The sequence below is a fragment of the Trachemys scripta genome, chromosome 7 (genome assembly GCF_013100865.1).
Source record: "Trachemys scripta elegans isolate TJP31775 chromosome 7, CAS_Tse_1.0, whole genome shotgun sequence".
Classification (NCBI taxonomy): Eukaryota; Metazoa; Chordata; order Testudines; family Emydidae; genus Trachemys; species Trachemys scripta.
The window spans coordinates 104,693,712-104,699,485 of NC_048304.1; the positions used below are offsets into that span (position 1 = coordinate 104,693,712).

At 41.4% G+C, this 5,774-nt stretch overlaps 1 protein-coding gene across 1 annotated transcript in view; it reads right to left on the reverse strand.

Moving 5' to 3' along the window:
• The window catches only part of FANK1 (fibronectin type III and ankyrin repeat domains 1), a gene marked incomplete at its 3' end in the record, with an annotated part of 67,961 nt that extends 66,968 nt beyond the window's left edge, over positions 1-993 (reverse strand). Inside the window, 1 exon segment of the mRNA XM_034776512.1 lies at positions 930-993.
• Positions 994-5,774: the final 4,781 nt, after the last annotated feature.

Genomic DNA, 5,774 nt, shown 5'->3' on the forward strand with positions numbered 1-5,774 from the left:
AAGGAAGGCTGAAAGAATTGGGTTTGTTTAGTTTGGAAAAGAGAAGACTGAGAGGGGACATGATAGCAGTTTTCAGGTATTTAAAAGGGTGTCATAAGGAGGAGGGAGAAAACTTGTTCACCTTAGCCTCTAAGGATAGAACCAGAAGCAATGGGTTTAAACTGCAGCAAGGGAAGTCTAGGTTGGACATTAGGAAAAAGTTCCTAACTGTCAGGGTGGTTAAACACAGGAATAAATTGCCTAGGGAGGTTGTGGAATCTCCATCTCTGGAGATATTTAAGAGTAGGTTAGATAAATGTCTATCAGGGATGGTCTAGACAGTATTTGGTCCTGCCATGCGGGCAGGGGACTGGACTCGATGACCTCTCGAGGTCCCTTCCAGTCCTAGAATCTATGAATCTATGAATCTATGTATTTTTACTGAGATGACGGTAGTATACAAAATTATTTAAGAGGGGGAGGAAGAATAGGAGGATGGATCCTCAACTGTTGAATTCATTAGGAGCTGAGAGAGCTGAGCAATTCCTAAAATTGGATCTTTAGTTAACAGATAACGCAGATAATTGCTCAAATAGATTTTTCTAAAACAAGTCTGGAAACCATGTTATTAATATGTAGCAATTTGAAAAAGAGCACTATCTTGTACTTGAAGAACTCTGTGTAGCCTCCAAAGCTTGTCTCTCTCATGAACAGAAATTAATCCAATAAAAATATTACGTCATCTCACTTTGTCTCGAATATTCTGGGACCAACATTGCTACAACACTTCAAGTATCAGTAGATAGAATTTAGCCTCATAGTCACGCTGTTTCTTTCTTTCTAAAATGCTAGAAATTCCCTCTACATTTTCTCTCTCCAAAACTAATGCCTGGAAAGATGTGCTTTCTCTGAAGTTAACAGCATAAATGATGTGAACACTGGCTACATACCATACCAAGCAGCAGGAGTTTCCTTTCCTTGTCAAGAGTTCCTGTTTCCTCTGGTGAGTAGGAGGGGGAAGTGCTGATGTCACAACAATGTTTCTCTGTACCCCTGGAGGCTACATGAATTTTTCCCTCCTACTGTCAGGTCTGCAGATGCTTCCTCACGGTCTTCACTCTGGATAAATGTCCCTTCTGGGGTTTACCAGCATTTATAGACTGCTGAAATTGTATACTTCCTTTTTCAGAATGCTAAGGACTTGTCTGCACTAAAAAGTTTTGCCACTTCAGTTATACCATCATGCCTAGTTTATGCAAATATAAATTACTAGTCTGCTACAAACAATACCCCTATAGTGTGGATGCATTTATACCGGTATAAAAGTGATTATACCAGTATAGCTTATTCCAGTTCAAGAAGCGAAATAAGTTAAACCAATATAACTGTGTCCACAGAAGGGCTTATACTGGTATAACTGTATTGATAAAAAATCAGCCCCCCTAACCTCCATAGTTATACCAGGACAACTTTACAAACATAGAGCAGGCCTAATTCAGGGCATCAGGGTCCAACTGCAGCTGTCCCACTTCTCTGTTTCAGTCTTGAGTTGATCTTAACTCCCACTATTGTTTCTCAGTCAGACCGTTTTTCCATGGGGATATTCTAGAACATTTTCCAAAATGGGCCTAAAACTCATACTGCTGCTAACTAAACACCTGGGGACAGGTGCTAGTACACCACATCACTGCATGTAGTCTCATTTTGAGACCTGTTTTATTTAACATATATTTACATAAACACATCAAAACATATACACACAGTGCATACTAATAAACATGTTATACAACACACCGTTCGATCTTCTTGTTTCAGTGATTTTCTCAGATCACTGGTATATCGTATAATGGGGACCAGTGAGGAAACTATACCATACTGCAAAAGTCTCATTTCCAATCTGAAAGGAAACTCAAGTACCTCTCAGTGGCTGAGGTGGTATTATTTGCCCTACAGTATATATTTTGAGGATATACTATGTTTGAACTCTCTCTAAGAAGTAGGTGGCCATGCTGTGCTCAGGCTGTGCCCACTCAGGTGTCCCATCTGTATTTGGCTGTATAGCCCAGGACTCTGTGGAGCCACATCTACACTAGGACATTGACCCATTCTTGGCAACCATTGTCATCAGCAGGTTCCTTCTGAACTGGTGTTGAAGTGGATTGTGTGCATGGGACAAAACTATTTTTAGCATCATTATTGCAGAAAGTATGATGAAACAGTGATGTAATAAGCTTTTGGTAACATTGCTAAAATGTTGTTGCCCCATCTACACGAGCAGTCAAACTATTGTCAGCATGGGTTCAAGGTAAAATCTGTTGCTGACAACCACTGTTAGTAATGGTCAGTGTCCAAGTGTAAATGGACCTTTAGAGTAGACAGAGGAGTTGAAATCTGTAGGAACTGTGACATGTTTGAACTTCTTATTGGAAGCCCCTGTATAGAAGGCTTTTGCTGGAAATCTGTTCACTGAATGAACAGAAATATATGAGCTATGTGTTATTCTTAAAATCTGTTTTCTTTGTAAGCCCATGGTGCATTAAAGTTCTTCATTAAGGGTTCCTTAAATAAATTTAATGAAATGTCTCTGATCTCTCCCTTTTTGGGTAAGACTATGAAAGGAAGGACTGGGGCAGTTTGAGACAGCTTTCCCTGTGGAAAAGTTCCTGATGAAATGTACTTATATCTGAATGCTTGTTAAATATACTTCTCATACATGAGGAAAATACAATTGCTATGTCAAACATCTCATAAAAAAGAATCTATAGAGATTTAACTCCATTGCATATGTAATGTTCATTGTACATAGCCATTTTGTCATGGCTAACATTTTAGCATCAAAGCCCTCCGAAAATATGGAACAAGGGAATGAGGAGGGGTACGCACAAGGGAGTAGGATTTAATGAGAAGAAGGTGTTAAAATGAAAACTGGATAGAAAGATAACGAAAGAAGTGGGAGGAAAATGGAGAGCTGAACAAAAGGAAGAAAAGGATATAAAAATTGCTTAATGGATACAACTGCAGACAATTTCGTTAGTAGCTGTAATTTAGGAATGGATACTGTGGTTTTCAAAAATGAAATGCCAAGCGTTTAGATTCCCAGATCCTTTCCTCCAAAAAATATGCCAGTTTCAAAGAGAATAAACTAAAACATTTGATTACAAAGTATAAAAAAGGTATTCTCTCTTAGATAGCATTTGTTTTCTAAAATACACTGGTAACAAATAACTGTTGTCTGGCTAAGTTAAAAGAAACATTTTGTGATCAGAGAGCTCACACATAGGGCCTAATCCAAAGCCCAGTGCCATCAAAGGAAGTGACCCAATGCAGATTTTGGATCAAGCACATCAGGAGAAGTATTTGTTAGCAGTGTAAAGTATTTTTTTTAATCAACTTTTAAATAATCCACAACACTTTTTGAAAAAAAATAGGGGATAGTGTACCAGAGATATGTCTACACAACACACTAAGCCTGAGTCTGTGGGACCTGGGCTTGTGGACTCATGTTTCCAAGCCCACGCTTGAGCATCAACGCTGCAATAGAAACTCAGGCCTCACAACTGTGAACGCATGTCCATAGTACACTATGCAGACCCAATTCAGAACTTCAGCTTCTATGGTCGTGTACTATTGTACTCCAGGATTCCTATCACCCTGGCATCTGAAACCGCTCTGTTGCTTTCTCCATAGTGGGTTATGGGAGAATGTGATTTGTCTGTCTGTCCTGCAGGAGTTGATTGGAAGAATTTTGGGTTGTTTTAGCTCATGAACACATCCAGCTGAGACATTTTATTTCCTCACACTCCCTGCAGCCGGAGCCAACAGGGATCCTGCCCTGGTGGAAGAATTTCACTACCGCATGCTGTCGGTCCTGTTTCGGGCACAGGCAGAACATCTGCAAGACACTGGTGGACATTTCAGCAGCAGTTTTTGACTTGCTGAAGGCACCTCTCAGTGGGGCATACTAACATGTCAGCTGCAAACCAGCTGATGCTGCTCATGCCTGTTGCCCTAGCTGCAGATTGCCCCTATATAGACCAGGGCTTCTGGAGTGGGGCTGCAAGCACAGACTTGTGGGGATCACACTGTCATGCGCACCTGAGATGACCAGCAGGGGGTCCAGAACTTTCACATAAAGAAGCAGACATTTTTGGAGTTTGGGGATCAGCTTGCCCCTATCCTCCAGCTCCAGGACACCCACCTGAGGGCAATCGTGCCAGGCCAGAAGTGAGTTGCTATAGCCATCTGACAAGTTTCAGAGTAACAGCCGTGTTAGTCTGTATCCGCAAAAAGAAGAGCAGGAGTACTTGTGGCACCTTAGAGACTAACAAATTTATTAGAGCTTGATTATCACTTCAAAAGTTTTTTTTTTTTTCTCTTAATTAATTGGCCTCTCAGAGTTGGTAAGACAACTCCCACCTGTTTATGCTCTCTGTATGTGTGTATATATATCTCCTCATTATATGTTCCATTCTATATGCATCCGAAGAAGTGGGCTGTAGTCCACGAAAGCTTATGCTCTAATAAATTTGTTAGTCTCTAAGGTGCCACAAGTACTCCTGCTCTTCTTATAGCCATCTGGAAGCTGGCTATCCCAAACTTCTACAGGTCTGTGTCTAACCAGTTTGGAGTTGGCAAATCAACTGTGTGGGATGTTGTGGCAGAGGTTTGTGAGGTGATCAGAACTGTTATTTACCTGAAGATGGTGGGCATAATAAATGCTTCAGAAATAATTGCTGGTTTTCAGAGAATGGACTTTCCAGGCTGCACAGGGCCATTGATGGGACTCATATGCCTGTAGTTTGCCCACCAAAATGAGTACATAGGCCATAAAGGATACCACTCTACCGTTATGCAGGTCCTGGTTGACCACAAAGGCAGATTCATGGACACTAACGTGGGATGCACTGGCAGGGTGCATGATGCCAAAGTGTTTTGGAGATCAGGACTTTACCTTCATAGAGAGGCTGGGACATTATTCCCATCAAATGACATTGTTAGAAATGGAGTCACTGTCCCCTCTGTTTAGGGTGACCAGATAGCAAGTATGAAAAATTGGGACGGGGGGGGGGGGTAATAGGCACCTATATAAGACAAAGTCCCAAATATCGTGACTGTCCCTATAAAATCAGGACATCTGGTCATCCTACCACTAGTATTTTATAGGTCCCCACTCTTCCCCTGTTGCCATGGCTTATGAAACTGTATCCTGATTTCAGAGGACCTGCCCAAAGAATGTTCAACTACACTCAGTAGCTGTAGGACGGTGGTAAAATGTGTATTTGACAGATTGAAATCCCACTGGCACTACTTTCAAAACTATTTGGATGCCAGTGTCATTAACACAGTCTGCATTATTGGGGCTTGCTTTGCTCTGCACAATGCCTGCAAGGAGAAGGGGGAACCTTTTCACCAGGCGTGGACTCGGGACCCTGCTGGATATCTGAACTGGTACACAGAGCCAGACAATACACCTGTCCAGACTGGTGCTAGACCCAGACACGCAAATCAGGGATGCTTTGGGAGCCAACATGAATTTGCACAATCTCATGCATGAGGAGGAATTAAATGGCATATGAGGTTATTCTGTGAGAGAGATTTTTGTAAATGTGTAGGTATTGTGCACCATGAAATCTGTAAACACTTTCATGAAATGTATGGGGATGTGTTACGTATTTTATCCATACTGGCAATGTACTGCCATTTACAGTGTCTGGAATACTGTGATGACAGTTGGTACATTTTTATTCTGAAAGGTTGACATTCAGCATGGGATGACCTTCATTAAAGTTGGTGCC